This window comes from Muntiacus reevesi, chromosome 12, assembly GCF_963930625.1.
Source record: "Muntiacus reevesi chromosome 12, mMunRee1.1, whole genome shotgun sequence".
Lineage (NCBI taxonomy): Eukaryota > Metazoa > Chordata > Mammalia > Artiodactyla > Cervidae > Muntiacus > Muntiacus reevesi.
This window is the reverse complement of record NC_089260.1, coordinates 74,287,593-74,310,510: the sequence shown is the minus strand read 5'-3', so window position 1 is coordinate 74,310,510 and position 22,918 is coordinate 74,287,593. Positions and strand designations below refer to the sequence as shown.

Genomic DNA, 22,918 nt, shown 5'->3' with positions numbered 1-22,918 from the left:
GAAAAGTTGGTGAGAAAAGGTTGGTTGAGAAAAGTTGCTTGCCCACCGCCCTCCCCCCGCCACGTCTGGTGCCTTTGCTGTTGGCCGGCATCCCAGGTGAGCCTGGAGAGGGCCGGTGGTGTCTGCACAGCATCTCCTGCCAGAGCTCAGGCGCCATCCGGAGTCGCGGGTTCCCTCGCCACCTCCTGGTCGGGGGCAGTGGGAAACGGCACCCAGGGCCCTCTGAGATTGTTTCTGGGACACTGGTCTCAGGAGAGCTGGCACTGGTCCTGGGACGTCCCAGGTGGAGGTGGGGGTTGGAAGAGGCCCCAGGCACATAGCTGCCCGCAGGGTGAGACACCCGACCGGATGTCTGCACCCCACTTCCCACGGACCCCCCCCCGAAAGCCCGGGTCCTTGTGATGTGAGAGTGTGGTAGAGAGGGCTCCCGGAGTGAGGCGGGCCGATCAGACTGAGACGGGGCAGGGCCTGCACCGGGCTGTCACTCCCCAGGGTCTTGTTTCATCGCTGTGACCCAGGGAGGTGGGGAGAGAGTCCACGCTGCAAGTGGAAGGAAGTAGGGACTCGGGGAGCGGGGTCAAGGTCAGAGGTGTGTCCGGGCTCCCACCATGCTCATGGCCTCCCAGCCCTCTGGCTCTGTAGGAGGCCGCGCTGGTGGGGCCTGGCGATGGGCCGGGGATGCTGGGTGGTCACCTCAGGGACTCACCTGTCTCCCAGGCTGTGGAAACTGTGCATCCGAGGGTGGCCCCAAGGCACAGGGCAAGTCTGGCCTTCCGGGAGGAGACGGCTGTTTTCCGGGCAACTTCCGGATGCCCCACACCTGATGGAGCTTCTTGGGTTCAGGCCCTAGACTGGTCACTTCAGACTCACTGGAAGAGCTTATAGGAGGGGATTGCTGACCCCTGTCACATGTCACATCCTTAGATAGTGGCTCAGGAGTGGGGCCTGAGTCTGCACACTTAACAGGCAGCCAACGCAACAATTCCCACAAGCCTAGCTGGGGCCCCTGCCCCTCCTGTCCTGGGTTTCCACGCGACCTGCAGCTTTGGGGACGCCACTGTCACGTGAAGCTGCTGAATCCGAGGCTCAGGGAAGTGACGTGACTTGGCGAGGAGCTGGAGCCAGGATGCGGGCGCCATCGGGGCCCCAGAGCCGAGCGCCAGGCACCCCATGACTCAAAGGGCTGTGGGGTTACAGCCTGAGGCTCTGAGCAGAAGACCGGGAGGCCTGGAGGAGAGCCAGTACCGAGCGGCTTCAGCGTCCTGGTTCAGGACCTTTGGGCCTGATTACTTGCCCTTCCATCTGCGGCCCAGCTCCTGGTTACAGGGTCACTGGGTAGGCTTGATCGTCTTCCTGGGGTGTTTGTGAAGGAGGCAGTCTCCCGTCTCTCGGAGACGTGAACAAATAGTGGTTTAATAATTGATGCTCCCATCTCAGGAGCACCGAGCCAGCTGCATCTGCAGGGGATTGATCACCCCGCGGAAGGAGCGGGCAGCCCACCCAGAGCCCCGGGGCCCTGCTGGCTCTGGATTCAGGATGGCAGGAGGGGGCCAGGTCAGTGTGACTTACAGGGGTGGGGGTGCCAGCGTGTCCTCGGTGCCCACTCTGTGGGGCTCGATCAAGACCCAGCCCCGCCAGCGAGTGTTCTGAGAGGTCAGATCAGGGGAGGATGGACAGAGGAGATCGTCAGAGCCGCCCTGTTCCCACCTGACCGTATGCGAGCCTCGAGCCGAGCCCTCCTTGTGAAGGAGCTGCCGCCTTCTCTGCGACTCTCATCCCGCCAGGGCTCAGATAGGTCACACTCCCTCCCCAGAGCCGCGTGGCCACGTTTGATTCTGGGTGCCTGACTGGGCCCCCCTTTACCAGGGGCATGCTGGACAGTGGACACTGTGCCCGGAGCTCCCACACGTCCTCCCACCCGCCTCAGCACCAAGGGAGACCCTCCGTGAGCAGCCCCGCCCAGGTACAGGGCGCAGGCCAGGCCACGGAGGGCAGAATCGCCGTCCAGATGGTGTGGGACCCCAACCAGGCCTGCACTGAGCTCTTAGCGCCTTTCCAGAACTGGAAGCATCGTGAATGGTGGCATCTGCGACCTGAAGCTCCAGGGAGCAGAGCTGGCCCTTTGAGCCTGACTCAGAGAGAACGAGATGATTTTGGTTCTTGATGTTCCACAGCCGTCAGGGGAGTGGAGAGATTTTTCACGTGTTGGACGAGCTCAGCTGACAGGGATTTCTGAGCACAGTGAGCCTCACAAAACCCTCCGAGGATCTGACAAGCTGGGAGAGCGATGCATCTCCTTCCCCAGAACGCTCAAAGACACAGCGCGGCCAGATGTGTGCATTTTCCTGGTTTACTTGTTTTAACTGCAGTGAGACCATTTGCTCTAAGAATTAAACCTAAACAAAAATATTAAACAAAACCCCAAATAACATTTACATATTTTGCGTATTCGTTGTGTGAGTTATACATAATCAGTCTATGTGATGTTTACCTATAGTTACAATAATTAAGGTGGCATATGCAATATTAAAATATTAAACATCCCCATATTTATTTAGAAGTAGAAATAACAAAACCAGAGCAAGTCCCCCCTGCCTCCCGTTTGAGGTCACTCCTGTGGGGGGCCGTCACTCTGCCCCTGCATGCCCTAACCACGGGGGTCACTTGTCCCCAGGCTCTGCCGCAGGTTCCCGGTCAGCACGGGGCCTGCCCACCCTCCACCTTTGGCTTTCCTCCAGGTCTGTGCCGCCTTCCCCCGGGCTGGCCCTGCCCTCTCCTGGTCCTGACCATCGCTGACCCGGAAGGAAGCAGACACAGCCTCGTGGCTTTGGAGCTGGCTTGCACCCTCGGGGAGACAGTGGCTGGAGCCCTGTTTACTTGCTCATGGATCATTCATCTGATTGCTTGCTCGTTGATTCAGCAAGCGGCCCGTGAACCCCTGCCTGTGCTCGGCATACACCAGGGTCCGGCCCTCTTGTTCCATCTCTCCGAGCGGCGGGGCAATCAGACGCCTGAGTCCCTGAGTCCCTGCCCCAGGGGGATACCAGGAGGGAATCACGGGACGCCTTCCTCGCTGTTCGGGGAGGAGATCTGGAAGGTGCTTCTGAGCAACTGTGCGCTGATCCCTGGACCGCCCCTGGCTGTCTACCCCACCAGGACCCGGTCTGCCCACGGGAGACCCCGTTCCTGTCTCCAGGGAGGGGCCCTGCACACCCACGTTCCCACTTGGGGGGCGCCGTTGGCGGATGCTGAGCCTGGGGCTCGCTGACCACACGGGCTGTGATGGGCAGGCGTTCCCAGGATGGAGGTGGCACCTCAAGGTGCTGACGGGACGGAGTGTCAGCTCAGGAGCGTCCATGGCAACCTCGGGGGTGGGAGGGAGCTTCAAGACGGAGGGGACATACGTACACCTACTGCTGATTCACGTGGCTACACGGCAGAAACCGACACAATATTGCAAAGGAGTTATCCTCCAATTAAAAAGAACTTTTAAAAAAGAACCGTCCAGGAGATGCCTAGATCAGAACCATTCCCGGGAAAGAAGGTGCAGAGAATGCTTTGGGGCTAAGAACACGTGTGGCCTGTTGAGCAGCTGGCCCGGACGCTCGGCAGGTGGGAGTGGGCAGGGGTCTGCGGACAGCCGTGTCTCTGCCGCCTCTGAGGGGCCCCGCCCCACTGCCGGGTCCACCTGCATTTTGAAGGATTGTGGCCCAACCTGTTCAGTGAAGGGTGATGAACTCATCTTCTCGTCTCATTAATCAAAACCACAGACTTGCCAGCCGGAGTGGCTGCCAGCACGTGGTAACTGGTGTCACCGCGCGGAGCCGTGTGCGCTCTAACCGCGGGGAGGAGTCATGCTGTTTTCTTAGATTTGTGCTGCCCGATGGGGGACAACCATACAATTTCCAATGGGCTGTTTAAAAGTTGAAAATTATCACTATCAGTGCCTCCAGGAGCACTCTTAGCTGGGAGCAGCTCCTAGCTAGGAGCTGGGCCTGGGGGTCACTGGGGAAGGACCAGGACGCAGAGAGAAAACTGTTGGAGACTCGGGCACTAGGCACTCACCCTCCTGGAGATGTATGACCACGATCGTGCTCACTTATTCATCAGGTTTTGAATACCATGTACCATAGCATATAACTGAGGCTGTGTTATCTATTCAATATGGCAAATAATGCAGCCATGTTGTAGAGTCAGAACAGTTCCTAGGCAGTTCCCTCACGATTATGAGCAGTGTGATGGAGTTAAAGACCCGATCGGAGCAGGGTGCGAGGAGACGGCCCGCCGTGCTCCTCCCCTCCCCTCCCTGCTCCCTGGCACACTTCTCCCACAGCTGAGCAGGTGGGGCCAGCCGGGCTGCAGGCTCCTGGTCAGTGCACAGCTCTGCCCATGACAGGAGCTGTGTCCTAGGCACAGCCGGGCGGCGTCCGCTTCCCACATGCGCTGCGCTCTGTGTGGGGTCTCGGGCCCCAGGACAGCTGTCTTTTCCTCAGGTATCTGGACAAGCGCAGAGGAGAGAAGCAGGCCCTCCAGGAATCTCCTGCCTGAGATGGGCTCTGGGGACCAGTGGGCAGGGGCAGGTGTGCCCTGCAGTCACCTGCATGGGGAGTTAGGAACGGAGCAGAGGCCTGATCCAGTGTGATCACGTTCAGTGTTTGATGTCCACGGAGCACCCTGCCTGAGCAGACCTGCCTCCAGCTGACACACATGGTCTGTCTGGACCTTCAGCCTGCATGGGGCCGATGTTGCCTTGTCAGAGTGGGAGACGTACGTGCTGAGCCAAGGCAAGGCTGCTTCAGAAAAGGAAACAGCTCAGGACACGGTTGGCCTGGAGCTCAGGCCCCGGGGTCTGGAGTCTCTCTTCTGAAACCCACTAATTCATCCAAGCCTGTAGATCTCTATTTTGGGGCCTTGGAAACAGAAACACTCGTACGTATTTATATGGAGAGGGCTGAGTCTGTACATTTCTGTCTTTGTATAGAGAGATCCGACTTTAGACGCGTGTACACACGTGGCTGTTGCATGGATCATGTTCCTGCATGTGTAGTCTATGCAGCAATCCTGGTTCTCACATCAGTGGAGGGTTTTCTTCTCCAGGCCATTTACCAGGTCATCCATCCGTGTGTCAGTGGCCCTCTGGTGCGCGTGGCTCTGCGTGCACACATGCACGCGTGTTTCACTCACCTCCTGTCATCATGAGCCGTAGCACGGGCTTCAGGTCAGGGAGGCCAGATGACGACGCTTCCTGGGCGGATGGGTGGGTGGCTTGCGAAGTGAGTTCCACGCCCATCCTCCCGTGATGCCCACATGGTGCCCCAGAGCTGCTGATAGGTGGGCTCACAAGGTTTGCCTGTCGCCCCAGGGGCCCAGCTGTCTGAGTGAGGCTGTCAGCTGCCATATTCCTATTGCCTGTTGCTGTTCTCAGCTCCCTCCCTCAAAGCCTGCTGAGAAAGCACTTTCCATTGAGTGATCTGCCCACCAACTTCCCAGCGAGGCCCTGCAGAGAGCGTCTGAAAGTCTCCATCAGGGACCATGCTCTGCCCCTGGAGACCAAAGTCCAGGCCCCAGCATCCCAGGGCCCCTGCTCGGCTACAGGAGGCCCCGCTGTGGGTCAGGAGGGGCGGTGGGTGCTGTGTCGGTGGTGGTCCTTTGTGCTGGAGGGTCTTGAAGGTGACCCTCTCTCCAGGCCTTCCAAGGGGGACACGGATGCTCAGCCTCGTCCCCGGGCAAGTCCAAGGCTGTCTTTTCTGTTTGTCTTGAAGGATGACGTGGGGTTGAGCGAACATCCTTGCTGGGTGCAGGGCCCTGTGAGTGTGTGTGTGTCCACGTGTATCTGTGTGTACATCATCCGGACGGACTGGATCAATCGACCCTGTTTCTCCTCCGGGATGAACACAGGTCCTGTTCTTGCCTCGCGCCTCAGCACTTCAGGTGATCACGGAAGAGTGTTTGCAGTGCATGTGCTTCTCCTTCTCAGAAATTGCTTCTTTTTTTTCTGTTCGTCGTGAGCCGCAGTCAGCTTTCTTGGCAGAGGCCTTGTTTTGGGAACACAGGCGCATTTGCTCCTGAGGGGCCCTCCCCGGCCCGCTCTGAGAGTTCGGCAGCGTCGTCCTTCCTTGCTGCGGGACTCGTCCTCTTGTGTGCCCACAGTGATGGGGTTTGGGGACCTCGTGGGGCCGGATCCTGGCACAGAGTCACCTCTTGATGGGTAATCGATGAATGGATGATTGAAAGAATGAATGCTTTGATTGACTTGACCAGGTAGTTTCAATCTCTTCTTAATGAATTTGGATAATCAGTCTGTCTGGTTAAAAAGAGGTACTGATTTGATGTATTGGATTCACAGACCGCACCGTGTGATCGGAACCCTAACTGGCGGTGCCCACCCCTGGCCTCCCCAGTGCAAAGGGCGGGCCTTGGTAGCCTGGAGGGCTGAGTGGCAGCAGAGCTGAGAGAGTGCCCCTGCAGGTGCGGCCCTGAGCCGGTCCCCCGGGGCTTGGTTCCCTTGAGTTCTCAGACATCTGAACGCATCAGCCGGCTTCCAGCGTGTCTGAAATCCTGTTTCTTACCCAGATTAACTAGAAGTCAGTGAAATGGTTACATTTTCTTTCCAAGACCGTTAGGTGTGTGTGTGTGAGAGAGTTCGTTTCTTTTTTAAAAATGAATTAGTTTTTGACTACACTGGGTCTTCCTTGCTACGAGTGAGCTTTCTCTAGTGGTGGTGAGCAGGGGCTACTCTAGTTGCGACGCTCAGGCTCCTCCCTGCGGTGCCTTCTCTTTGCAGTGCCTGCTCTTGGTGCAGACTCTGGAACACGTGGGCTCAGTAGTTGTGGCACACAGGTTTCGTTGCTCCACGGCATGTGGGATCTTAGTTCTCGGAGCAGGGGTCGAACCCATGTCCCCTGCATTGGCAGGCGGATTATTAATCTCTGGACCACCAGGGATGTCCCCAAGAGTGAATTTCCTGCAGTGTTTTGTAAATATCTTCGTTTTCACTGTGTTCCCACAATGACGTTTTCATTGCACCTGTTCTGGCTGATCTCGGGTGTGGCTCAGTTTGTCCCACCAGAGTCGTGGGGACCTGAGGCTTGCAGGTTGGTGAGGACGGTGGGGACCTGGAGCTGGGCCGTTGGTTGGAAATACGGCAGAAGAGACGAGCGAATAGCATCCAGGTCACCGCCCTCCCACAGAGCTGGCTGCTGTCACAGGGTGAGACTAGGAGCTCCGTCCAGTCTTGGGTTGGTGGTTGGCTTCTCTGGGGGGCCCACGTCCATACCCCTTCCTGTCAGGACTGTTAAGAGGCCCCCACTGGTCTCCTCCAGCTTGAGGCCTTCACAGACTTTCCTGCACTCTCCTTGTGACCCTTGGGGCCCAGCCCAGCCACTCCCTCCAGGTCTCTCTGTTGACTGGGTCCCAGGTAGGTGATGCTCCTGGCTGCCACGACCCCGCCCACACCTCTCTCTTCCTTCCCTGCTTGCTCTTTGAGCTGCTGCCGCCTCCAGGAAGCCGTCCGCATCCCCTGTCCTTGATGTGCTCCTCGTCCCAGTGCTCCTTCCCCTGGGATGAGACTCAGGGGCTGACTCAGCTGCCCACATGCCGGGCCGTGAGGCCCCGAACACGGGGACTGAGTCTGCAATGGACAGAGGCTGCAGGTCGTATCCTGTAGTCTGAGGTGTGGCTTCTGCAGCAGAAACCCCAAAATAATAGTGGGTGAAATAAAGTTGAGATGTTTCTGCCCCACGGAAGCCAGTGGCAGGCAGGCCCAGGGTGGTGTGATGTGCCCAGTGCCAGGGACCTGGACCCTCCTGCCCGCCCCCCACCTGGCTGCAGCCAAGGATTTCAATGGAAGGAGGAAGGGGAGGGAGGAGGTGCTGTGGGCCTCCGTCAGGAGGCTTCCAGGAGTCTGCAAAGACCCCCTCTCTTTACATCCCACCGGCCAAAGTTTAGTTCGAGTGTCCCTTCTGCTCCCAGCTGCCAGCCCCAGGGCTGAGGGTGGTGGGACTGGCCAGGAGCATGCTGGCACAGTCAGCCCCGCCTGTCCTGCCGGACACCTCTGTCTTCCCCTCCCGGCCTCGGTGTCCTCATCTGTAAAACAAAGAGTGCTCACGCTCACCTGCTGGGTTTCAGGGCATCAGATTGGACACGCCTATCTCAGGGTCTGGACACTTAAGACTGCAGAGTGTTGCCCGGTGACCAGCAGAGGGACGAGCGCTCTGAAGCCCGTCACCCCCAGGGCGGGGAGGAGGTGGTGGTGCCTGCTGTGCTGTGCGCTGAGGACCTGGCTGTGGTGGGGCACAGCCTGCACCCCCCGCCCCCTGGCCGGGGTCAGTCCTGCGTCCCGAGCCCTCCCCTGACAGTCTCCTCCCGCCTCCCCGTGCTTCAGGAGCTGTGATCCTGGCCCCGGGCAAGAAAGCAAGAGAAAGCATTGGCTCCGTTGACCACCGTGGAGCGCCCGCCAATTGTGTTTATTTGTCGGGGCTGCGGCGAGGTTGTGTTTGTGGGGGGGGCACCAGCTCTGGCAGGAGGGGGCGGGGGTCCGCTCTGCCCTCCAGTGCCCCCTGCTCACTGTGGGTGGGGCCGGCGGGAGGAGGCCTGGCTGGAGGGCTCCTCCCAGGACAGAGCTGGACAGGAGCAGACTATCAAGCAGCTCGCCCCAGGCAGGACGCCCGCCCTGGCAGGAGCACTTAACAAAAAGAAGGAGCGCAGCCCCAAGGCCAAGCAGGAGTGGGATTTCAGCAGCCAGGAAAGTACCTGCCCCCAGCTGTCCAGCGAGGCTGCAGCCTGGCCACGTGGGTATCAGACAACCTTTTAAATGCACAGCATGGAGCTTGGGGCTTAGAAGACCCCCAGGAAGTGGTGGTTGCATTTGAATTCATCTGTGAGTGTCTGGGCTCTGGATGAAGTTGATTTGTGTTTCCCTGACCCTTCTGCTTCCCAGGTAGTGCCAATGGTAAAGAACCCACCCGCCTTGTCGGGAGCACGGCCAGCAGCTGGAGGGAGACTGGTTCCCAGGCTCATGTTCCTTCCGCTCCTGGACAGAGCAGGAGGTGGCCAGGGGTCCTTCCGCAGGAAGCAGGGTGTCAGGAGGGCCTAGATGACCCCCACATGACCAGACCGAGGTCACCCAGGAACGGTGGTTGCTATGAATTCCTGCCCCAAGGGCACTTCTGGCCCAAGACCGACAGCAAAGGAGGGTCATTATCAGCTCCCTGCTGGCTCCCCCGCTTGCCTCGGGCCTGCAGGCTCTTGCACCAGGAGGGCCCTCGGGGATTCCTGGGTTGGCTGGCAGCACCTGGGCCCCCTGGCATTCCTGGGGAGCTGTGCCAGGCTGGCCCAGCAATTGTGAGAAGCTGCATTCAGGTTTGCCTCGGTGCCATGACTACCACGTCACATGCCGTTAAAACACCTGGTAAATGATGACTAACATTCACTCGATTACTCACTCAGCAAATATTTATCTGTGCTCTTTGCTCAGCCGTGGGTATATAGTGGTGCCAGGTCCCATGGCATCTCCAGGCCCCTGGCCTGAGGTCCTCTAGCGCGGGGTTGGGGCTGGAGACCACTCCCTTGCCGTGTGCATGTGTCTGGGGCTCAGGCGGCCAGGTCAGCCGAGCTTCATCTCCCTTGCATTCGGTGGGAAGCAGACACCGTGGGGCGGCAGAGTAACTGCAAAGAACCCCGCTTCCTTTGGCACCCGCGTCTCAGAAAGCGGAGCCCACTGGAGACAGCACAGAGCAGGCTGCGGAAGCCGTGGGTCCTGGGAGGGAGAGGCCACGGTTTTTACCCCATGTCCCCAGGCCTGGCCGGGGGCCGGCCCTTCTCATCTCGGGAAGGCACCGTCATTCCCTTGAGAACACTCCTTCTTTCCTCCTTATTGTGTTAACTGAACAGGAGACACCCAACAGAGCCGGCAGCTTCCTGGGGGAAGTGGCATTTCAGGGGTGCCCTGGAGGAATGAGGAGTGGAGAGAATACTCCTGGGGTGCAGCTGATGGCAGGAGTGTGGGGTGAGGCCCGTGTGAAGGGCTCAGACTCCCTCCAACCGTCACTGTCCAGTGGACACACACGAGGCTCCTATAGGCTCAGGGCCTTGGTCTGCTCACTGACCGCTGTCCCCAATGTCAGCCTCTGCGGTGATCGCCTGTCTGGTTCCCTTTCTTGGCGTGGACGTCACTTGTTGAGAGCTGTCCCCAACCCCCGGGGTGAATGGGATGCACCCCGCCCAGACCCTGCTCTCGCTGTACCCACTGCTCAGCCGGTGTCCCACGAGGGCAGGACCATGACGTTCACATCCTCTAAGCATGTCGCCAACACCAAGAGCAGTATCAGGCTCACAGCAGACACTCCGTGTTTGCTGGCTGCACAAAGGAGCCAGTGCCCAAGGCTTCGCCCACGGGAGTCGCAGGGACCCAGGCAGGCAAGGATGGCAGAGCATCTTTAGACCAAGATAATAGTGTGAACAAAGGCCCACGTGGGCTGCCCCTCTTGTGGTGCATTCGGTGTTCTTTGGTAGGTGAAGGTATCACACAGGCCTCCTGTTATGGTCAAGCAGGCCCCGGAGAATGTGGCTGAGTGTATTCTCACCAGCCTGGTGTCGGCTCCCCGTCGCTGCAAGGCTGGCTGACCTGGGACTGCAGCTGCCCGCCTGCCCGCCGGCCCACCAGCTGGCAAAGGCCCTGAGCTCCCCTTAGCAGGGCTGGAAAGAGGGCGGAAACCGACAATCAAGCTCCCAGGCAACCCCGGGACGTCTAGCCTCATCCACAGGAGCCGTCCGTCGGAGGTAGCCGTAAATGTGCATTTGAGGGCCGAGACTGTTAGTGGCCTCCAACTGAGCAGCCCCACCGAGGCAGAGGTCGCTGTGGCTGCCGAGGGTGGGGGGACGTGTCTGTTGTCACGGCCAGCAGCCTGGTTCTGGGGCTCCCCAGCCCCCAGGAGGAAATGGGCTCACGTAATGCCAGCCAGCACGCCGGCCCCGGGAGGCTCCGAGGCCCCAGGTCCAGCGGCCGCGGGGAAAGGAAGCTCTTCCCGGGGCGTCTCCGGGCAGCCAGCGGGAGGGCATCTCGCCCGGCACGGGCCCTCGGTCTCGGTCCCCAGGGCTGCCTCGCGAGCTCACGTGCCTAGTTGTCCGTCCCTGCCCGCTGAGCCAGTGTTTGGGGGCTGAGCGGGGCAGAGGTGGTCCCTGTGCTCACAGACCTCCCCGCCCACAGGGCAGAAAAGGTACATAGGATGTTAGCCAACCAAAGTAAGGGCTGAACGGGAGGGCAGGCGCAGCCGATGTGAGGCCCCAGACGCCGTGCGGTGGCTGCACGTAGGCCGCCGTCTGGAGACGGTGAAGGGACCCCTTCCTCCCCTGCCCGCCCGGGGGCTGTCTCGGGGCTCCGTGCATGTGGAGTGTGGTCCGGCCCTTCCTGCCGTCACGTGCACGTCCATCACGGCGACAATAAGGACCACGGTCTGGCTGGCAAAGCTTGAGCAGCCTTTCTGTTGTATACAGATGTGTGGTCTTGGGCTTTAAAGCTTATAAAGTTGGGTTTTTTCTGTTCACTCTCTCACTGGTTCCCCATCCAAACTCCGCTGTTGGGAGACCCTCGGGGTCCCGCCATGAACTGTCGTGTCTTTGCTCTTTGGTCCAAGTCTCACAGCTGAACCCGGACTTGAGCCTAGGTCTCTGGGCACCAAGTCCTCATTGTTTTTCTTTCCAAGAGGAAAAAAAAAAATTACAGAGGGAGAAGGCGTTCCTGTCAGACTTTCTGACTCCCCGGGTGGTGCGGCCCAATCACAGCTTCCTGTTCTCAACAACAGGAGCAAACATTCAGGTTTTTAGATGATTGTATTCTCTAGTTTACAAAATAAAACACCTCCGCGTAGAAGCACCTTCCTCAAAGAGCATTCGTTCCTTCTCAGAACACGTGTGCTGAGATTTCCAAGCCTTGGTCTCTCCTCGGGAATTCGGCAGAATGTTCCAGGCCTCCGGGAAGCCCTGCTTGTTTACCTTCCGGCGTCCAGACGAGTTGGGAGTTTTCGGTCCTCAGCTAAGTTGTCCGTCCTGCAGTCTGCACCTGTGGGAGTGAGTGGAACAGCTCTGGGATCAGATGGGCTGGGTCCCGGGCCTGGCCCAAGCTCCCTGTCCTCTACATCTGTCTCCCAGAGGGGCCCGCGGGGCTCCGGTGCATCTGGACTTGGGGAGGATCCCAGGGTCAGATGCACAGCCAGCCCAGCGGTCAGCACCAGAAGAGTGTCCCCCAGAGTCCGGGAAGGGCGAGCGATTCTTTGTCCAGGAGCGCTTCCCTCCCCTTGGTGAGAGGTACCATTTTTCCAAAAATAAGTACAGTTTGTCCAAGCGGCTGGCAATCAGGCCACCCCGCCGCCCCACTGGAGCTTGGGGAATGGGGTTAATTTCTTGAGTGTCACCAGGCTTCTTCTGCTGTCCCCTGAGCCCCGTCTTCCCCATCACCGCTTCTGTAGGCTTTCTAGGGAAACTCTCATCGTATTTTTAATCTTCAGCTTCGCCTCTCCAGACTAAGCGGCTTGGAGCCTCTCCATCCCTCTCTGACAGTTCTTATCAATCTCCTCCTTAATTAAAGACAGCAGATTTGGCCTCTGTGCCTCTTATCTACCATCAGCTGGGGCCTGATCAGGTTACAGCAGCAGGGACTGGCCTCTCATGCTGCCGCGTCCACTGCTGTCCCCGGGGCTATGAGGTGGGGTGCTCCGTGGATCTAAAATAGATGCGCGCATGGGTGAGTGGGTGGATACACATGGAGGGACGGACGGACAGCGCTCCAAAAGCATCGACCCGCAGGAGAGAGGGCGTGATAAGGACGCGCATCGCCAAGCCATGGTGTGCAGAGCTAGGAAGGGCCTGCGGGATTTTGCTCAGTGCTTTTCAAAATTTGTTAGTCAGATACAGCGTATCTGCAACCCAACATATAGAACAAATGAAAGGCAGTTAAGCTCTGGTTCTAGGCTGTGAGGAGGCCAGAGGCTGGTCAGGTGGGTGAAGTCTTGCCCCCCACTCCCACCCCACCCCAGCTTAAAAAATAATTGGTGCTTGGGACTTCCCTGGTGGTCCAGTGTCTAGAACTCCATGCTTCTGATGCAGAGGGCCCCGAGTTCAGTCCCTGGCCGGGAACTAGACCCCCACATGCCCCGAGTAAGACTTGGTGCAGCCGAAGAAATAAATTTTAAAAATTGGTGCTCTAGTGGGTGCAGGGCTCTGAGAGGGGAGACGGGTGCTTACAGGTCGTGTTCAGAGCAGCAGAAGAGCCTGAACACCACCAGCTGGATGGCAGGCTCCCCCTCACAGGGGCACCTTCGTCTTTGAAATCTTCCCCTCAGCGTCTCAGTCACCCTGTGCAAGTGAGTTGCCCCTGCAGTGAGAACCCACAGCCCCCGGTGTGGAAACACCCTGGTTTGAGGACAGCTGGGGGCTGGGGGCCTGGACCCCGGTGCAACTGGCTGCACCCCGCAGCACCTCTCCTGTGGCCTCTGACCGACCTTGTCAGAGCATCACATCTTCAGGCAGGGACACTCACGGCCGAGCCCGTGGGTCTCAGGTGTGACCCGTCTTGAGCTTCTGTTGCACAGACTGCCGGGGACCTGTGTGTGTGGAGCTGGTCACACCAAGGACGGGTGGGGAAACATGCCACTCTGCAGCCTGTGGACCTGCGTCCGCATGCGGGCTGTTCTGCCCGAGCCCTGGGCCAGTCAGACCTGCAGACCCCTCTGGGTCCCACTCCCTCGGCTGGAGGCAGGGGCGATGGTTGTACCTGCGGCTTCAGGTGGTCCCCGGGGTGAAGAGCTACAGAGCCCCGGGCCCCGGCCCTGGCTGGGTGGCTGGCGGGCCCCCACGTGTGGCTCCGTCTTCATAAAGGAGCAACCTCGCACGCTCCGTGCGCACCACGCTTAGCGAGCACACACGGTCCTCGGTCACGGACTCTTGGCCCAGTTACTCCCCACGGAGCCCTCCACTGTCCCTGGGATGTTTCCCTGGATATGAGTGTGCAGCACGGCTTGTCCCAGGTTTCTGCTGCCTGTAGGTGCCAGTGTGCCAGGAGAGGAGTGATGCCTCTTTGGGGGTTTCTGCTTCCTAGGAAGAGAATTCTCCGCTCTGCTGGGCATGCACATGGCCGACCTCTGCAGTTGAGCAGCTCATTCTATGCCAGAGGGGTGGAGGTCTGAGCTGGGAAGGGGAGGGGTCAACTGCCTGTCCAGGAGCAGAAGGAGAATTCCCTGAAGAAGGTAATCGCCAGTGACAGAATCTTGAAAGCTAAGGAGAAGCCAGCTGGGGCAGGAGAGCTTTCAGAAGATTCTCTACTCAGGGTATCACCAGGCTAAAACCGGGGTGTTTCTTGGGTGGAATTCTTCTCTGGAGGCCCTGGGAAAAGTCCACTTTCGTGGTCTTTCTTACTGTTGGCAGAATTCAGGTCCTTATGGCTGAGGTCCCTGGTTCCTTGCTGATAGTCAGCAGGGGTGACTCTCAGCTCCTAAGGCTGCCCCCCGTTGGTTGATATGTGTCCCCTCCATCCCAAGCCTGCAGTGGCATAGAGAATCCTTTTCACGCTCTGAACCTCTGACTTCTTCTTCTGACAACAGCTGGAGAAAACTCTCTGCATTAAAGGGTTCCCTGATTAGGTCAGGCCCACTTTGAATGTCTCCCTTTCACCAGATGGGGCTTCCCTGATGGCTCAGTTGGTAAAGAATCAACCTGCAATGTAGGAGACCGGGATTTGATCCCTGGATTGGGAAGATCCCCTGGAGAGACCAGTGTTCTGGCTTGGAGAATTCCATGGATTGTATAGTCTGTGGGGTCACAAAGAGTTGGACACGATTGAGCAACTTTCACTTTCTTTCACTTTCACTTTTCACCAGGTGACATAACATAATCACAGCAGTGGTAGCATCATGTTCACAAAGGTCTGCCCACACGCAAGAGGAGATTATACAGGCGTGGTGGGAGGAGGGGCAGCTGATCCGACCTGGGGGCCAGCCTGCTTCCTGGAGGAGGCTGTTCTGGGCAGAGTTGTGAACACTGAACAGAGTCTGGTGGGCGCTCCAAGCAGGGAACAGACCCCCTCTTTGCTCACTCCGGTGGGCCTCAGGAGCCTTCCCCTAGAGCATTAGGGCCACCCTTAGCCTAGACCTCAAGTCAACAATCCAGGGACCAAGGAATTTTGGCATAAATGGTGAGGTCGGCGTGCCAGGCCCTGCCTGGCCCCCTGCCCCTAGAGCCAACCAGCAGTGGCCCCTGGGTGGGCACGGTGGGTCTCACTGGCCGCTCACGGCCCAGAATCCCAAGCGCCTCCTCTCTCTCTGTTGCACGTGCCTGTCAGGCTTGCAGCCCGATGCCAGTCGGATGGTACCACGTACATGCTGCTGTTTTACAGGAAGGCCAAAGAAGAGAGAGGCTGTTCTGCACTTAGATTGGAAAATGCATCCCGGAGGCAGCAGAGTCCATCTCGAGAGACCGGGAGTCTGGCGGGGCAGTGACAGCTTTGCCCCAGAAGGTCTCGAGCCCAGTGACCCCACCCTCACCCCTTTCATAACCTGTTACTGGTGGGGATGCCCGGGACAGCCTGAGGGAAGGGTGCCAGGGGTGGAGGGGAGTGTAGCCAGGATGGCCAGGGCCTTTGTCAGAAACCTGTCCAGCACGCAGAGCCGTCACAGAGGCTCCTGCAGGCGAGCTGAGCACGGGCCCCGGGGCCACACCGCCTGTGCCAAGACCCAGCAAATGAGGTCTGTCAGTCAACCGACTACAGCGCAAGCTGCTTTGCATAAGAATGAGCCTGTTTAAAGCACCTCCTGTGTCCCGCCAGCCCCTTGTCCGGTGGCTGTCACCTGAGGGCTCCAGTGGGTGAGAATCCCTGCGTGAGGGCATGGGTGACAGGTGGGGGCTGCTGTGCATGGGGAGGCATGGGACGTGGTGTGCCCACCAGCTGCGGGAGTCCCAGAGGGGGCGTGACTGAGCATGGGCACAAATCCAGCATTACCCAGTTCCCTATAGAGAGCAGAATTATAGGTAATCACTCAGATTGAGGTGATCTGTGTGTGTGTGTTCACAGGTGGTGTGCACACGTGTGAGTGTGCATGCGTATGCGTGTGCCTCTTCCTATAGCCCATGTTAGGATCGAGTATGAAAAAGCCCACTGACATCTGGGCGTTCCCCGTGGTTCTTCTGACTCACGTCTTCATCGTCTCTGATCACTTCCTGTAAATTGTACTTATGGGATCGCTCTAGCTTCTGCCACCTTTTCCCATTTCCTGTGGAGTGACCTTGGCCCAGAGCCTCACCCTCTAGAGCCTTGGCCACCCCCATCATCAGCCCCTCCGCGCCACATGCGTGGGAACCTTTCTCTGGGCTCCAAGGACCCAGACCTCCCACATCATCTTCTCACCCTGACACACAGCTGACTCCCACACCCACGAGACTCCCAGGTAAGATCAGGTCCGAGCAGGTGCCTGGCCCTTAGAGGAAGCCCAGAAGGTATTTGGGGAATGAATGCACCTCCCGTCTGACCCTCAGGTCCACCCTCCTGCCCCAGGGCTTGCTGTCCGGCCCCCTCAGCTCTCACAGCTGCCCCCTCCTCCTGGGCACGGGTCAGCACTGCCCAGGCCCCTGCCCTCCGGGCGGAGCAGACGCCCTGGCTGCAGCCGCTCCCCCCTTCTCTGTGGGCAGATGGCCTGCGCTGTGCCCTCCTTGCTCCCCAAAGCGTGGCACAGCACTTGCATGGTGGGTACTTGGGCTGGGGAGTGACCAGAGCCCTTCAGCCTGGAGACCTGATTCCACCTCCTTGTCTGGAGCTGCAGCTGCCCGGGTCAGGAGCCAGGGGCCCCCCAGGACCCTCCACGGAGCCTGTGTTGCCAGCCCTGTCCTGCAGAACACTGGGGTAAAAACAAGCCAGGAAATTCCATCTCCTGGGGGGTGGAAGTGACCTTTTCCTCAGAACTTACTATGGAAATGAAGTCTCCGTTTTTATTGGGAACGGTAATTGATCCCATAGGGATCAGGGGCAGCGATTCTCAGGTCAGAGTCGCCGAGGGGCCCATGCAGCCCCTCCTGGGTCTGACCGCTCAGCCTCCACAGCCATGCCGTTGTGCGAGCAGCGCCGCCCTGAGCCATGCTGGCCGGGACAGCGGCCTCCGGGGGCTCGGTGCCGCCCACACCATCGGCGCCCCGCCCCGCCCCCTCGCTGTGGCAGGCTGCAGTCTTGCCTCTGGTCCTTCAGAGACCCGGGCCCTCAGTAACATCGTCCCAGTCCCTTCTCGTGGGCTGACCCATCCCAGTGCCCCCCCCCACCCCTCTTAGCCCAGGTGACCCAGGTGGGGACACTTGTAATCCTTCCTCCACCTGCTTGACCTCACTGGACCTTTACAGCTGAGTTTTGCTTAGAAACAAAGGAGAAAAGAACCGCACAACCAGTGTTCAAAGTGCCCATCTGGCATGTGAGGAGCCGTGCTGTGGGCAGGGAGCTGAGTCCATGACTCCCCGGTGAGGATCCCTGGCCCCAGAACCAGCGGCCCCAGCAGTCGAAGCCGCCGGGGTGAGGGCTTGGTACATGTTCCTGTTATCAGGGCCTCCTCCGCCCTCTTCCCGTGAGCTCACGGCTGAGCCCTTCCTGTCCTGCCGCTCCCGCTCCACACACCTCCGCTACGGGGGAGGCCATCACACACCCATGTCAAATGTGGCCCCTGGACACACCGCCTGAAAGTGGAAGTCCCTCAGTCTGCTCTTTGCGACCCTGGTCCGTGGACTTCTCCAGGCCAGAATACTGCAGTGGGTGGCCTTTCCCTTCTCCAGGAGATCTTCCCAACCCAGGGATGAAACCCAGGTCTTCTGCATTGCAGGCGAATTCTTTATCAACTAAGCCACCAGGGAAGCCCAGCTCTTCAAACACTGAACGCTTTGTAAAGATGCCCCAGCAGGGTCGCTGGGGCCCAGTCTCTCCCCCAGGCTCTGACCAGGATGGGCCTGGCTCTGTTTGCCCTGTGGATCCTGTAGCCAGTGTTCCCCCTGGGCAGAGGAGTTCCGGGGCTCAACCCGCTGTTTTTCACATGGGGGGACTGCCCTGAGGAAGCTGTCGAGGCCACCTCCCTGTGTGTTGCTGACCCCGGGAGCTGCCTATGTCTCTGTGTCCTTGGGGCCAGCGCTCGGCCTGATCGTGAGTCGCTGGAAGTCACCGGCACGTCCCCAGGGCCCAGCACGGGGCTTGCCCAGCCCGGCTCTCCAGGCAGGGGTTTCCAGTTGAGCTGATGAACCAGCCTGTCCAGAGGCTCCAGGCTGGAGAGCCTCCACAGAGAGTGTGCGTGTGGCGGGGAGTGGGGGGGGGGTGGTCTCCTGGGTGGGCCACCCCTCATCCCCTGGGGCTCTGGCAGCACAAGGCCCCTGATAGAGCTGCGCCGACGGGAGCCCAGGAGGAGCTCTCAGACCTGAGCCTGATGGCTCAGCCCCACGCGACTCGTCCCCGAGCCAGGGGCTGTCCCCGAGCCAGGGGCCATTCGGGCCCTGCTACCCTCCCCTCTCCCGCCAGCCCCTCAGCGGGCTCCAGTACTGCCTCTCGATTCCTTACCGGTTATGATGCTGCCGAGAAGCCTCGATCTCTCTGTTCAGAAGCCTCAGCACACTGCTCACGGGTCCTATAGGCAGTGATCACACTTGAACCAATGACAAGCATGGGCCTTGGGATTGGTTTTCAGTCTAGAAAGCGCTGAAAAGCCAATTATTAAATTCTTTAACTTAGACAAGTAATCCCGGTTCATTTCCACCGCTGAAATAGTGCTGAGTGGCACCGCGCATATTCCCCTCCCTCCCTCCTCCATTCCTGTCTTTGAGGAGGAGCCCAGTGCCGGGGCCCGGGTGTACGCATTTATATTCTGCGTGTCTCAGGCTCGTGTAGCTGCACGCACACATGTTTATACATATGAACTGTGTCTCTTCTCCCTAAGTGGTGGTGTTCAGTTGCTCAGTCATGTTTGACTCTGCGACCCCAAGGACGGCAGCCCGCCAGGCTTCCCTGTCCATCACCGTCTCCCGGAGTTTGCTCAGGCTCATGTCCATTGAGTCGGGGATGCCACTCTCTCTGTGGGGTCCTGCCTCTGTTAGACTCCTCTCCGATCCGGGTACTGGACGCTCCATGTGCCCGAGGCCCCCTGCCTCAGAGGGCCTGGCTGCGGGAGGTCGGTAGCCACCTGGCCACGTCCCCTTGTTTCACCCTGAAAACAGACCACTGTTGCTCTGGTTTGCCTCTCCCTGGTGACTGGCAAGCTCGGGGATCTCCTCTATTTGTTGACCCCGTGGCCCCCTCCCCAGCAATCCCCTGGTGCACCCTCTGCCCCTCGTCCTGGGAGACGCTGTGTCTTTTTCTCACCCACCCATGGGAAGTCGTAACCTGGGAGGAAGAGCCGACTGTCTGCTGGACCAACTGTGGGTACATCTTCCCGTCTCTCATTTCCTGTGGCTTTGGGCCTTCGCCATAAAAAGTTCCTTCGTTTTCCTACAGTTCAGTGTCCCCTGAGGAGTGTCTCCCCCACTTCCTATTTTATCCATGTTGTTTTCATTTCTTTCTTCATTTAGAACGTTAATCTATCTGGAATTCATTTGCGCACGTAGAACGAGGTGGATCCTGGCCTGTCCTCCTAGAGATGTTTAGTCAGTTATGCCAGAGCCAATTTATTTTGAAAACCACAGTTTCTCCTCTGAATTAGCATGCCATCTATGTAATATATTTAGTTCCCATGTAAACATGGATCTACTTCTGGATTCTCTGATCTGTGATGTTGAAAACATTTTGTCTGCTTCTGTACTCATACCATGCCCTTTAGATTAAGTCTTAACATCTGGCAAAGCAAGCCCCCTGCTTCTTTTGCTATTCTTCTTTTATACTTTTCTTAGTTGTATGAATTAGAAGGACATTTTTGTCCGGTTAAAAGTTACATTCTAATTACAAATATAAAAAATTCATATAAGTATATATATTTGAATATGTAAAATATTTTCTTTAAAAATAGTGCTTATAATTTAGTTTTCTTCTATTTCAAGAACTATTTATTTGGGGAGAGGCCTTCTAAATGTTTTCTGTGAAATCACTTTTGGCATTTATTAATATAATCCTGATTTTTCTCCCCTTTGAAGTGCTGTGGTGAGTTAGGCTGATAGGTGTCCTGGTGTGAGCCATCCGAGGATAAACGGTTCTCGGTCATGGTGAGCAGTTCTGTGACACTGATGTGTTTGGCTCATAGTTTACCTGTATTCTTTGCATCTCTGGTCATAAGTGGAAGTTATCTGCAGTTGTTTCTGAAACACTGTCTCCAGATGTCACCTCTATGCGCTGACAAGGTGGTCCCCGTCTCAGGGAGGGGGCGCCCCCCAGGAGCAGCGCGCCGCTAGGGAGTAAGTGCTGTGGTTGGGATGTGTGTGAGGGGCTGCGAAGGGGGAAGGCAGTCTGGGGGGCTGTGCCCAAGGAGGGCAGAGTGTCGACATAGGAACTGATCCTTTTCGAACGACGGAGACGGTGCCAAGTGGCACGCAGCCGGCACCAGGTCCCCGGGACGTCCAGTGGGTGGATGGGCGAGGGACGCGAGCAGGGCACAGGGTGTCCTTGTGATCTGCGCCTGGAGAGGATGTGAGTCTCAGGTCAGCTGCATGACCTTAGCAAGTGACTTACCACCCCTGCACCCCAACCTCGTCCCTGACACGGGGTGGTAACACGTGCCTTCTGTGCTGGAAACACGAGGACCCTGGGACCCCAGGGGCCGTCCGTCCAAGAACGGGAGACGGGCTGAGGCCAGTGTTTCTCCCGCGCTCACCCTCCCACGGCTTCCTCCCGACTCTATTGGAGGGAAGATAAAGCCGCTTGGCAGCACAACTTTTGCTCCCTGACCCTGACTGTGGAGCTGCCCCAGGCCGCATGGGGGAGCCGCCGGGGGCAGCTGGAGCACGCGGGCCGTGGGGGCGGGGTGCCCCGGCCGAGCCCCCGCAGACGCGCCGCCGCTGCTCCTGAGGCTGCGCCCGCGGTCTGTCTGCTGTGGGCATCCTTCCAGGCATCTCTCAGGACAGGAGTTCCCGCTGTTCTCAGCGACTGGCCTCTTTCTTCTAGGCCAGCTAGCAGGATTTAGGGGGAAAAGGAGTTTGAATTCAGATGTGGATTCACAGTCTGGCTCTGCTACTTGTTAGCAGAAAACCCAAGAAAAGTGAGTGATCTGAACCTCCGTCTCACGTCTGGCTGGACCAAGACATCAGAACCAAGCCCGGATGTCAGTTCAGCTCCTAGTAAGACTCCAAAGTCAACTTTAGTTGTAGTTTAGTCGCCCAGCCGCGTCTGACTCTGCGACCCCTTGGACTATAGCCCACCAGGCTCTCTGTCCATAGGGTTCTCCAGGTGAGAACACTGGAGTGGGTTGCTGTTTCCTACTCCAGGGAATCTTCCTGACTCGGGAACTGAACCCGGCCTCCTGCTTTGGTGCATGGATTCTTTACCACTGAGCCACCTGGGAAGCTGCTAAGGTAGACTTGCCCAAGGTCAAACAGGTGTGAAATCTCACCGGTGAGAGTCAGCAGCACATAGGCCTGCTATGCCTCCTCCCTCGTTCCTCCAGCCAGCAGGGAGAGCGGCTCGTGCTGGGCCCGTTTCACAGCTCAGACCAGCGAGGGCAGGTGCCCTGGGGGCAGAGCTCCCTTAGGGGTGCAGACGGCAGGCTCCGGTTCGTGTGTTCGTCGGCTCGCTGCGCAGCAGCCGTGCCGCGGGCCCCAGGCCGCATCGCCATTGTGCCCTGTTCACAGGCTTTTCCCGCCCGCCCCCCCACGCTGGGCCCGCTGACCCCACGCCTGCTGGCTGCTGCGCCTTTGTCCTTGGTGTCCTCCAAGCTCTGCCCGTCACTCTTCACCTCTTCCCAGGATGGCCGCCCTCCTCGTGGGCTCAGCTGTGTCCGTTCCATCACTCTCCTCTCTGGGAGTTTCCGGAGGCAGCGGACAGTCACACGGGTGCCTCGGCCCGTCTGCGCGGCTCTCCCCCACCCCTCTCTTTCCAGTCGCCCGGTGACCCCACCTGGCAGGTGCCAGGTGTACCCACGGGAACATCGGCTATGGGAGCGCTCGGGGGGGACTTGGGGGGGCGGAGGTGTGGGGAGGCGGGAGGAGCTGGGAGGGTGCTCGGCGGTGTCCACTTGGGAAGCGTGCAGTCAGCCTCTGGGCCGGCCGTAGGTGTGGGTTGATGATCTGTGACTGTGCAGTGGAGGGGAGCGTAATCGTATCGATTCCTGGGGTGTGCTGGGCGCGCTTGTGGTCTCGGGTATGATGATGCTAGTGGGGGCGGGGCTGTTGCCCCCTCGGGCTTGGAATGGCAGGCGGGCTGGTTTGTGGAGGACCCCGGGTTGCCAGCGGGCGAACCCAGACTTGGCCAAGACAGAGGAAGGGCATCCCGGGGGCAGGGACAGAGACGTAGGGCGGCTCCGGTTTCGTCCCCAGAGAGATCTCCGCCCGGCCGCCCATGCACCGGGGGTTTCACGGCCCGCCTCCTCTGAAGCAGCCTGTCGCCCGGGGCACTCAGGGTGTTTGCTGCTGCTGTTCGGCTGCCACCCTGGCGATGTCAACCTGTCGTCATGCTGGCAGGACGGCCTCGCTCCCGTCACCGCGCCCGTTTAGTCCAAATGCTGCCGATGCAGCAACCCAGGGCAACGTGCTGAGTCCACCTTCGGGCGAGGCTGTACTGTAAAGTACGTTTTAGCAGCAGCTTCTGTGCAAGTCGACCTAACAGCTGTTTTTGCTCTGGGGGTACATGCTGAGTGGGACAAGATAAATGGATTATCTGAGCTTTGCATTCGTCTCCCTCTTGGGGGTTATCAAGTTAGACGTTTTTAGGGATGAAATAGTATAGTCTCTAGAGATTTATCCTTGTTTTGAACTAGGTTGGGTACAAGAACTCAGG

At 58.7% G+C, this 22,918-nt stretch overlaps 1 protein-coding gene across 4 annotated transcripts in view; it reads left to right on the top strand.

Moving 5' to 3' along the window:
• Positions 1–22,918, top strand: part of TRAPPC9 (trafficking protein particle complex subunit 9) — a 383,909-nt gene that overhangs the window by 312,880 nt on the left and 48,111 nt on the right. The gene's annotated exons all lie outside the window — the stretch shown is intronic.